The 12,696-nt window shown below is 39.6% G+C and overlaps 1 long non-coding RNA gene across 1 annotated transcript; it reads left to right on the top strand.

Moving 5' to 3' along the window:
• The first annotated feature begins 1,415 nt into the window (after positions 1-1,415).
• LOC118992521 (uncharacterized) lies at positions 1,416-11,766 on the top strand. The gene is made up of 3 exons (XR_005067641.1): positions 1,416-1,506; positions 6,628-6,740; positions 11,652-11,766. It is a non-coding gene; the product is annotated as an uncharacterized LOC118992521 (long non-coding RNA).
• Positions 11,767-12,696: the final 930 nt, after the last annotated feature.

Genomic DNA, 12,696 nt, shown 5'->3' with positions numbered 1-12,696 from the left:
CCAGGCAGGTAAAATCCAGACTGACCTTTCTGATTAGGAAAGTCAGAAATGTCAGTTCTCAGGGATCTGAACTGCCTAAGATGAAAGAGACATGTAAACATTCACGCAAGGTCTCAACAGAGGTGCGAGACATCTAGGGAAGGTTTCGAAAGTGGAAGCTGAAGAGCAACATAAACAGAAATAAGCAACTTGAAGGAAGCAGAGATTAAGTAGGAAGAAGAAGCTTTCAAAATATTTTCATCAATGTCTCAGCAAGAGAGAATAGAAGATTCTTCCACCGCGAAACAAGAACAGAGTACTGTGAGAAGGATCACCCAAAGCACCACCACCGGCACCACCAGCACCACCACCACCACCAGTTCTTGGAAATTACAATCAAATGATGAAACAAAATCATTGGCCATTTTCAAAAATGAGGAAAATTTCTAGAAAAATAAGGCAAAGATAAGAGAATAAAACTTAGCCCGTCCAAGAGGTGCAACACCTAAAAAATTCTAGAAAGGAAGAACAGTAAAAATGCATGGAAAGAAACAATCAATGGAATAATTCAAGAAAATCCCCTGGAGATGTAGAACCTGAGTTCCCCATTTGAAAAGGTTTACTGAGGGCTCAGGCAAGTAGGTACATATGGACTTACACAGGGACTATCATTCGTAAATTCCAGTACAGTTGGCTCAAAGAGAAAAACATATAAACTTCCAGGAAGAAAAGAAACAGTCACATGAGAAGGACTAGGAATCAGAATGGCTCCAGGCTTCTCAAAATCAACATTGGAAAATAGAAGGCAATTGAGCAATACTTTCCTGCAAAATTCTCAAGGAATATGTTTCCAATCTAGAATCCTATTGTTATCAACCAAATTAGTATTAAAAGAAGGGTATAATAGACATGTTCTGTGATGCAGAATCTCTGAATATTTACTCACACAAAGCAAATAGAAAACATAGGATATGGGAATCAGTAGATCCAATACAGGAAAGGAGCAAAGGGAGTCTCCGGGTGCTGGTGAAGGGGAGTCCCAGGATGCCAGCTGTCTGCTAGGTTTCAAGAGCAGCCAGTCTGCTTTGGAGCAGTTCTGAAGTTTTCCATGCGGACTTCTTCAAGAGGTAAAATTGATAGGATACCTATCGCATGTGGATGTTGTGAGAAGAGATCTAGACAATCGGCGAGGAGTTCAGTTTGTGATTGTTATTAGTGATAAAAACATAGAAACTAAGCAAAGATACAAAACAAATACAAACACAACTGGTATTTACTTTAGGCAAAGCCAACAAGATGCAGAAAAGGAAAAACTGCCTTACTTTGAATAGCACTGACACGGTTGCTATAACAGAATGCTAATGTCCTATCTACCTGAAATTGTAGCTGACTCTGTTGGGAGGGTGGAGAGATGGAAAGAGCATTTGTGTGTATGAGTAGAGGAGGGAAAGAAAGATAAATCCTCATTCCTTGTGGTGGGAAATCAATGCACATTACAATGCAAGCATGTTTTCCAGAAGTCTTGAGGTAAGTGTCAAAATAAGCAACTAAAATTTTTTGCTCTTGGGAACAGAAAAATGAAAATTGGATGTGAGGGCTGCTAGGATTGAAATGAGGTTTGTTTGCTTTTTTTTTTTTTTGGTAGCAAACCTTAGAAAACTATTTTACTCTCTAACATGTGTGCATTTATAACTTTAACTTAGATTGAAAACAAAAATCTAAAGTAAGGAAATGGAGTAATGGAGAAAACAGAAAAAAAGGCTCATGGGCATGAACAATGGTGTAGTGATTGCAAGAAAGTATAAAGCAATAAATGATAATAGAAAATACAATAAAAATAAAAGTAAGGAAAACTATGAAAGAAAAAAATGAACATAATTTTATAATTCATAAAGTTATTATTACCTTCAACATGTGAAAATGAATTTGTTGATCAGTCTCAATTACAAACAGATACAGAAGTCATGTATAAAATAGTATTAATGTATCTAATTTAGCAGCATTTAAAAACAATATGCCAAATCCAAATATTTTTTATCTCAGAAATCAAAGAACAAGTAAGAACTTAAAACTGATCAATATAACACATTGAACTTACAAATGAAAGGGAAAAAGTGAGCGTTTTAACAGACTTAGCGGAATGACTTGACAAAATTCAATACTTATTCAGGAAATAGACCCTTAGTAAACTAAATTTTCAAAACAACTTCTTTCATCTTAAAATAGATACTAAAAATTCATGTTGTACATTATATTTAATGATAAACTTTAGAAGCAATTTCATTACATTGAAATATAACACAAGAATACTCATTTATCAAGATAAATTATAAGCATTGGATAAGAAGGAGAAATGTGTTTATTTATAGTGACTGTTTATATAGACAGCCTATAAAAACTTATCAAAAATTTGCATAATTAATAAGAGAACTCAGAATGATAGTTATATGTCATTTTACCATTAGGAGTCTATATTTTTAAACATACCAAGAATAAGTTATTTCAAATGAAATGGAAATAAAAATTCCATTTACAATAGCAAAAAAAATCTGAGATAATTAGTACTAAATCAACAAATATATCTATTATTTCCCTAGAGAAAATTTCAAAACATTGAATCACATAAAAACCGGTCTGAATTAATAGAAAGTTATACCAATCAGTTGGGAAATACAATATCATGTATACGTCACTTCTCACACAATTACTCTATAAATACAAAAAACTGTCTAGCAAAATTCCAAGGAAGTTTTTAGAGCTTAACAAGCTAATCCTAAAATTCATGTGGAAGAGAAAAAAGCCCTGTGTCCTCAATACAGTTTTGGAGAAAAGAACAAGTATGTGGGCAAAGGGAGAAAATTAGGGACATCGATAATAGTGTAAATAACACAAATAAGGTTTTTTTAAAAAGAACAAGTATAAGTGAGCAGTGGTGCCCACCCTTACACACACCCGGATGCTTTATAAAGTATGCTAATTAAGGTAATACATTAGAGGCAGAACAACAGGAAACTAGACCAATAAAACAAATAATCAAGAAACAGCTATTAAAACTATAAAATTGGTATATAACAGAGATGGCATTACAAAGAGGAGGGAAAATGGACTATTAAGATAACAAGATGTGGGAGCAAGTGATGACCTACATGGAAAATGTAAAATTTGATCCTTATCTTACACCATACATAAATGAATTCCCTGTGGATTAAAGAATTAAATATGGGATACAAAACTTTAAGTCTTTCATAAGAAAACATAGAATAGCATTGGTATGGCTTGCGGTTAGAAAGGACTATATAATGCAGGCACAAAATTGACTACAACAAATTTTAAAAATTCTGCTCAACAACAGACACAATATGGAAAATGAAAGAGACCAATCACGGGATGGAAGACAGTCCTTGCAATGCACATAACTTACAGAGAATTGATATCTAGACTCTGTGAACTACTCTATGAAGGTCTAATAGAAAAACAGCAAATAATAATAATAATAATCATCTAGAGAAGAGAAACCTATAATGAAAAACAGATAAATGTAACAACATTTAGCTCTAGTGATAATCAGGAAAACACAGCACAAGACAATTTTATACCAACCAGACAGACAAACATTCAAGGGCCTGACAGCATCAAAGATTTAATGGTGTAGGGAAATGAGGTCTCTCGAGAACTGCTGGTAATAGTGTCTTTTACAGGATAATTTGGAAGTATCTAGAAAAATTAAAAATACATATATGCTTTACAATTCTGCCCTCCCACTTTTATTTATGTATTTATTTATTTTTGTTTAGTTTATAATTTTTAATCCTCACTCAAGGATACATTTTTTTATTTTTTTAATTAATTTTAGAGAGAGAGAGAGGAAGGGGACGGAGAGAAAGAAACATCAGAGTGAGACAGAAACATCAATATGGGAGAGAAACATCTACCAGGGGCCTCCTATGTATACCCTTACTGGAGCTCGAACTCCCAACCCTTTGGTGCACAGGACAATGCTCTAACCAGCTGAGCACCCGGCCAGGGCTATCCTTCCACTTTTAGTATGAACTCTGAGGAAACAGTAACAAGTGTGCACAAAGAACCAGGCAGGAAAATGTATGTTCTAGCATGGTTTGTAATAACAAAAAATGAAATATGATTTAGCTAACAATGGCTATTATTTCCTGTCCAATGTCATGTGAGCTACACATAATTAAAAAATAAGAACAATTTAAAAAATTTAAAAAACCTTTCTATTCCATGTCACAGTTCTGTGCTGGTTACCCAAAGGACAGAGCCAGACACCTCAATAATGACTGATTTACAGTTCAGTTTTGCCAATTTAAAAGGATACAAGTATAATCTTTTTGGATAGAAACAAGCAAAGATTGGCAACTATGTTAATCAGATATTTATTTGTCAATTATAAAAGTGTCTTTTAATTGTGTCCATTTTTACTTAATTCTACAAGTGTAGATGTGGTTGGGAAGAATGGATACAAGCCTGGTATTCCCTGGTGATCAGTGGGCTCCCCTGAACAGCCCCTGGTGACACACTCTCCTTTGAACACTTAGTATTTTGGCAACAGCCATCCCTTGGACCAGGCAGCTGTGCTTTCCAGAGCCTCTGAACATCTGTCCAAATTGTGGCACAAAACCTGCCTGTCCTGAATTGACCTCATTACTCATCTATAAACATACGAATAAGCGATGGGGGAAAAATCATCCTTGTCCTCCACAAGGGACCGCTCATTACACTTCCCATCGACTCAGCCGCTGGCTTGCATTTCTGGGGAGACCTGGAGCGCTTTACACAGGGCGGCCTTCACAAACACCACATTACCGCTTTGGATGCAGCACGGACATAACAAGCCTGGAGAAAAGAACGGACTTTGCCCCTCTTACTCAGAGATGATTCATGTATGTAACACGAACACATCATCTGAACGGCTAGTTCTTTGATGCTTGTTTCCTGTTTCCTCTTTTAACGAGTGGCCCAGGTTTGCCTGTGCACTGCAGGCTTTGTGAGCCCCTAAATGGTTTCTCCGGAGCTACCAGTAGCGATAGCTGGTTTGGTAAAGAATTTGGACACTTGCCCAGTTTCCTCTTCACCTTCAGATGAGGAGGAACCCATTTGAAAGCCCTGATCAGACTCTATGCTTCCTGTAGTTTTTATATAGAACTTCAAGGACAGCATGAGAAGTGTGGAATTTGTGTTCAATTTGCTGATCAAATCCAAGCAAAGGGAAGTTGGTAATACTTGCTGTTGAGTATGGGCATCTTTTTTTATGCAAACAATGCTTTATTGTAGCATTAATTATTTTCTCTTTAAGACAAGTCAATCTATCTATTAACAAGTATAAAATATTCATAAATTACCTAGCACAGACCACTGGCAGTAAGTGGTCATGGGTGTAGACAGCCTGCATTTGAACCCAGTCTCTCATAGTTCCTACCTGTGTTGTCTTGCACGATTTACTGAATCTCTACACCTCAGTGTCTTCATCTGTAAAATGAGGATAATAATAGTACCCACCTCACAGGGTTATTGTGCTCATTAAATGAGTTAATACATGGAAAGAGCTTAGAATATGCCAAGCACATGGCAAACATTTGATAAATGTTGGCCGCTATGAAAACCTAGTGCTATGTAGCTCATTTGGGGATAAAAGAAATTATGCAGCACTGCTGCTTTCCTCAAAGATATTTAATGGAAGGAGACAAGTACACACACACATTCTTTGTCAGCAGCATATGCTGCAGCAAGCTACTAAACAGTGTGATGCAGACTGTTAGGAAGCAGGACTGCATCTGCTCGGACATTTCAGCCATATGGTTCTCAAAGAGTTAACAGAGCCACTAGATCTGAGAACAATGGAGCCATGAAGTAAGCCTCAAAGAGAAGATAGGACTTCACCTGGGCTTTGAAGGTTCAGCAAAATACAGGCAGAGTAGAAGGCAATTTTGGAAGTAAGAATCATGTGAGCAAAGAGACAGATGGCATTCATTTGGCATATAAGAAACTAGTAAGGCTTAAGAATGGGATTTAGGAAAGACTCAGTCTGCAGCACCAACTTGAAACTGTGCACCTGCAGTGAATTTGTTCATTGCTTTTCCAACCAAATGCCTCCCTTCCTGTCCATGTTATTTCTTTCCCCCTATCTTTAACCTTACAGACCAGATGCTTCCCTCTCATGACTACAGTGGGAATATTCTCCTAACTGAACAGCCTCTGGACATTATCATAAAAAATCTCTCCCACTCTAACATGGTGCCTGGTATCCATTCCCCAGAATGGCACTCTTGCCAGAGTTGAGCCAGATGAATGTAGAGGAAATACACACATTTATCAGTGATATGCATGGTCAGCTGCTCCATGAATACACATTTTAATATGAAGCCTAACTAAAATCCCTGTCATCTTCCCTTTACTTGAAGATATAGGCAAGTTGTTGTTTCGAATCAGTATTATGTTCTCTTACAGTATTATTTTTAATGGCTGTTGTTTTATAATGTCCTCATCAAATCTCCAAGTAAAAGAAATGATCTAGGAGAGAACTTCCTCCCACAATGAATATTTGAACAAAACTAACATGAGTTCCCTTCAAAGTTTTCTCCCCCCAATTTTCCTTTAATTGAAAATTTCATGTTCGTTTTGTATCTTCAGTGAAAACAAAAGACAGCTAGATACAAGGTGCAAGGAGATAAAATGGCATGATGAAGAAGAGGACTCCTCTCATTGACGTCCTAATACACAAGCTGGAGGAGGTTCGCTTCCAGGTAAGCTCAAGAGTACTTTTCCTCTCCAAATGGGGCTTTGCAGTACTGCCCAGCATCACTCTGGAGTGATTTCCAGTAGGGTCACAAGTCTTGAGTGCTGCCACCCTCACCGAGAGTAATACCTCCGAGCTGCAGGAACAGTGGAGTTGCTCTCCAGGTGGGTAAGGTGGGACTGCATTCCCAGAGCCCGTTCATCCCAGAGCATGTTCCTGCCAGATTGGTCTGCAGCTCCCAAGCACCAGGCTTGTGCTCCTTAGGAGGAGATGCTGGGGGGAGAAGAAACTCTCTCAAAGAGATTTCCGTCCAAACTCTAAGCTCTCATTAACCTTCAACAAGGTGAAATCTCTTAAACAGTGCTCCTTCCCCTGCAAAATGTCAGTATCTGACAAGAGGACTTTGAATCAGAATGAAATAATTCTGAACAAATAAATATATGGCAATTGCTGGCTCACTCTTCAGGAATCAGGGGCATATAATGCTCTGGTAACTGGCCCAGAAAAGAAACACAATCAAGGCAACAATAAAACAGAAGACACATTTTGACTTTCTATGGCATAAGCCAAAGAGCTTTATATACAACATGAAGCAAGCCACAAACATGGTAATGTAGGTCAAGTGGTCCGACCATGAAAACCAAGTCTGAACTGATCAGGCCACCTCAAGAGTACTAGATGGAATCTCCTCCAATCCACGAACCTCTTGTCAGTATCCTACTACCACTAGGGACCCACACAGTGTGTGGCACAGGTAAGCATTTGATAAGTTAGCAAAAGTTGTACATTAGTGATTCAGACAATTTGAACAGAATCAATCAGGAGAGTGAGAGACTGGGGAATCACATAGATTAGTGGAATTGTTATTACGTTTGTTTCACCCACACTGGAGAAGACCTGCAGCATTCAGGATTTAACAGATCAGTTTCATTAATGCAAGTTGGAGCTCAATGGTCCATGGTGTGGGGAATTTCTATTTTATTCTTAGGCACTAATTTGAATTGTATGTGTCGTTGGGTTAATGTGTGTGATCCCACCAAATGATCACTGAGTGACCCTAGCAGACTGCTAGAACCTATACTCGACATAGGTTTCTGTTATCTACTCATACCTATGTATGTGCTTAATGGGAGAAATATTGTGGGAAAAGTATCAGAGTTCCTGAGGGCCTCCTGTGTAGAAAGACTTACCACGCAGAGTAGAAAGGAGGCGTCAGATCTAATGAAAGGTCCTACTAGAACTGATGGCAGAAGGCACAGGATGAAGATTTCAAGAGCTGGAACAGGTTTTCTTTCAAGGAAGCTTAATGGTTTCAAGGGGGGACCAGATAGTCAGTTATTCAAGGGTTTTGTGGCCAAGGGAACCTAGGACATTTGTCTTCTTACCTGCAATACTCAGCTCAGTAGCTGGCACATGAAAGGTCCTAGTGTAACCATACACTATTAGAGTTATTAAGGCTCTGATCTTACCACACCACTAACTTAGGAGGAAAACAACCCCCCAAAAGGTTAACTGACTTGCTCAGTGTCTCACAGTATAAAATGGTGGGGCCAGTAAGAGATCTTAGACCTTTAAACACCATTTCAGTGCTGTTCCTGATAGAGAAGCTCTTCACATTTATGTTCATAAAATACTCTTGAGAGTCAGATATGCTGCACATATTAAATGGTTTGATGAGCTATTTTTAGAACTTCCTTGAAAGAAAGGGTTGTTTCAGGACACAGTAAGTTGGAGCTTTCTTTCCTGTTCACCCCAGCCTCCCTGCTGCATCCTCTCCTCCACAGTGAGAGGGTGTGGGGAAGGTGCCCAAGGAATTCTCTGCCCCAAAAGGTTAGACGCCTCATCTAAAGAACTGGAACTTGGAGAACTCAGTTGAGGGAGAGGGGCGCTTCCCCATTCACACTCTTCTATTAGACTTAGGCACATGGAAGGCTTTCACCAATTTATTCAACAAGCACTGATGGCATCATGTATGTTTCAAGCACTGAGCACTATGAACAGTGCTGGAAGGGTGCAAAGAGAAATGAAATTATGATTGTTGACCATTATTAGCCCAGAGGAGAGATAAGACAACTGCTTTCATAGTCTAGAGGGACAGATAAAGTGCCGAGGAAGCTCCAAAGAGGGAAAGACTGTATCTTTAGGGAGATAATCAGAAAAGCCTTCCTGGTCCTGGAAATATAAGTAAAATCTGCAGATATCGTTTAAAGATCATTCTAGGTGGAGGGAACTGAGTGGGCTAGGGCATAGAGGCTGGAAAGCTCTGATCTGTCTGTAAAATAGTAAATCAATATGTCAGAAATGTTAGTTTTGCAAAGAAAAACGAAGGGCAAGCATGGATAAGTGGAGAGTTCCAACTCATTGGGACTTTGATGTAGACAAAGACCTTGGAGAGTTTAGAGAATCATTAATGACTGCTAAGTGGAGCAGTGGTTGAGAAGTAGTACAGCAATGTTGAGTGGGAGGTATGTGAAGGTCGGTGTAACGGACACCATCAAGGCTCTGTCGAGTGCCCAGGTCTACCCAGATTTCTTTTGCTATTTCTCTATGTCCCCCTTCCTGGCTTCTGTATGCTTTGTTCCTACTAGTTCACACTTCTGCTTTATTCAGAGCCCTTTGGGCTCCAGGGGGCACTTTGACGAAGCAGGCAGAATGCTGAAAATACTGGGGAATTGGCATCTCTGGGGACCCTAAGCCAGTGATGCATAGTGCAGAGACGTGCAAGTCCAGAGTTGGCACACACTCTGAGGTGTAATTTATACTCCAAATTTCTCTGTAAAATCAGGCTGGGGCTGGGATGGGTGCAAAAGCTCATCCTTGAATAGTTTGTTCTCTCTCTGTCTTACTTCCTGCACCTCCTTACCAGTTCCTCCCAGAAGCGGTCCCTTAATACATTGCCTGCTCATGAATCCTCATCTTGGGGCCAGCTTCTGACAGACAAGTTGGAGTGAGAGGGCTGCTAAGGTAGGACCAGTTAGAAAGCTCCTGCAAAACTCCAGGCAAGAGACCATAGAGGCTGGTGCTAAGACAGTGGCTCAGTGGCAAAGTTGGGGAAGGGAGAAGGGAAATATTCCAGGAAGAAACAGACAAGACCTTTAGAATTTGTGAGGAAGTGAGAAATAGAAGTCAATCAAGAGTGTATGATTTCAAGCCTAGGTGACTGGATTCTGTTGGATCCAGTTGGAGAACCTCAAAGAGAAGAGCATACTTGGGAGGGAATCAAGTTCAGTTTAGAGATGTTGCTTTTGCAGTAACAAGGGGAGAATGTGGTGTGAGTGCTCAGCAGCTGGCAGGGAGATGCAGCGTTGGAGATCTCATTTTGGCAATCATAAGCACTTAGGTAGGCACTGAAGCCATGAAGTAGGAGAAACTTCCAGAGAGTAGCTGGGCTTTGTGTCCATCTATGGTGGTCCCAAAAGAGGAAAATAGAGTAAAGTTCAGGTACAACCCCAACAGCGGGCTTGACAGGTCTGGGATGGATCTGAGTTGACTTTTGTACCAATGTCTACTTTAAAAAATACTCATTGAGCACCTAGCCCAGGAACTAATCTCCACACTTGCTCACAGCCCCTTCCTCAGAAAGGTGTCTAGAAAACATTCAGGGGCCCGATGCTCCCCAGAGGATAAGCTGTGACAGTTTTGAGGAGTCAATCTGAAGGAGACATTGCCTTTAAAGGGGGATTGTTAATGAATCTGTTAATCTAAAAATCTTACCACAGGATTTCAAGGCCAGGTGAAAACTGACAGTTTATTTAATTTATTAGAGCATCTTGGTATGCCACAGGATTATTTTTAAGGATCTACTAAGATAAATGGTGTGAAAACATTTTAATATAGAATAATCTATTCAAAAGTATCAACATTTACAAAATGCAAAATGTCCTTACTTTCTACGTGGTGATTCTACATGATGACTATAAATGTAGATGGATTAGAATCATGAAATGAAGTGAAGCCACCAGACCTATGCAGAACTAAACACTCTTCTTTCATTTGCACTCACAGTGGATTCCAAGCAACCAAATTTACATCGCTTATATCTGTTGAAGGGAAATCATATTTAAACCCAAACTCCTGGTTAATTAAGCCAATCGGCTGTCCCTACCATGAAATAATTAAATTCACTACATATATTGGTCAGCAACTACGGGCTAGGCCTTTGTACGATGTTCTCAACTTACAGAAATGAAGTACAATCTATTCTCTCAGGAAGTCACACTCCAGCAGAGGCAAATTTGTAAAGAAACACTTAAAATACAATAAAATAAGTACAATAATGAAGAATTGTGCAAGGTACAGTAGTGGCAAAATTGGAGTCCTGGCTCTCATGGCAGAAGGACCTGATTCACAGAGTAGTTAGCACTTGACATAGAACTTGGATAAGACGGAGATGAGCCAGAGAGAAAAGGTAGGTCTGTCATTTCAGGAAAGCCAATGACAATAGCAAAGGCAAGGAGGTAGGTATTACTTCACTGATTTCAAGAACTATATAGTGGATTTAGTATCAGACACATATTTGCTAAATGAGTGAACAACTGAAAGACTGAGTGAATGTCAGTGGAAGACAAAGCTGGAAAGGGAGAAAGGGATCAAATGGGTTAGGGCATTCTCTACCAGGATGGTGTGCTGGCCTTATTCACTCTAGGACACCGGTTCTTAAAGTGTGGTATCTGGACCTGCAGCAGCGTGATTAGCTTCAAAATTGTTACAAATGCAAGTTATCAGGTCCCAACACTGACTTATTGAATCAGGAGCTCTGGGGGTAGGACCCAGGAATCTGTGTTTTAACTAGGCCTCCAGGTAATTGTGATGGATGCTGAAGTTAGAGAACCATTGCTCTAGGCACAGAGGAGAAAGTAAAAGTTGAAAGAACATTTTATGGGAACAAAGAACTGTATTAATTTATTGGCTCTAATAGGAAGAAAGAAAGCATTGATGTCTCTCTACAAAAATGCTAGCTCAATCCTCCAGAAGTGCTCAGCCAGAGCCATCTGGGATCCTGCCTGGGTCTTTTCAATCAAGTCCTCCTGTCTCATCAGGTAAGTAATCTTGTAGAAACAGCACCTCATTACCCTCCATCAAATAAGCAGTGAGCAAGCACTTTTCATTTGAGAGCTAGATGACTGAGAAAGATTTGTCTAGGGCAATCGCAGTAGATGGTAGTGATTTAAGCTAAATTCAGTTCTGCAAGACAGCTGAGCGATGGGACAACTTGTGTAAAGTTTAGGCTGAGGTATCAGCAGGAATGCTGAACAGCGTACTCAAACCTGAAATAGAAGGAATTAAACTCATTCATGGGTCCTCTTTCAAACCAATTTATATATTGAATAAAATGAAGTTTGCACTTGGCCTCTAGTCTGAAAATGAAGTCAGATAGCCCACGACCTCGTTGACTGAAAAAGCAAGCAATCAACTACCACTATCACCCTCCCTAAAAACACTAATGAAAGAAAATGGAAAAATCAGTAGAGAAGCCAAATGATTCATAAAAATCAATTTAAGCAGCATGAGATAAGCAGAAAGCTTAAATTTTAAAAAATGCAGTTAGGGCATCCAACAATTCCAAATGAAAACAAACATCTTTACACAAGATTCCAAATAACCTTGGGCAATTACACTGGGCAGGATTTGACCACCAAAACTGTGGTTAATATCTACGGAGATATCTTTGGCAGCTTTGGCTGGAGACACATAGTGACAAAAAATGGTAAAAGGGGTTGGGGGGTCAGCACACTGGAAAAGGGCTTGGGAATGATGGGCAGAGAGGTCCAGAGGCCAGTGCTGTGTATGTGCACATGCTGGAAGCTTCCCCTTCCACCACAACACACTGCCCACTGCTCCATACCCCAGCAGCTGGAGCTGGTGTGGAGCTGACAGAGCACATAGTCAATAGGCAATTACAGTAATCGAATCTTGGAAAAAGTGACATCAGTGTAAATAGCCTACTCCCAGTTGGCCTGTGA

Source organism: Sturnira hondurensis, unplaced genomic scaffold (genome assembly GCF_014824575.4).
Source record: "Sturnira hondurensis isolate 20B ecotype Veracruz unplaced genomic scaffold, ASM1482457v3 Scaffold0008196, whole genome shotgun sequence".
NCBI classification, from domain to species: Eukaryota; Metazoa; Chordata; class Mammalia; order Chiroptera; family Phyllostomidae; genus Sturnira; species Sturnira hondurensis.
The sequence above is the reverse complement of the archived record's forward strand: the minus strand, read 5'-3'. Positions and strand labels throughout refer to the sequence as shown.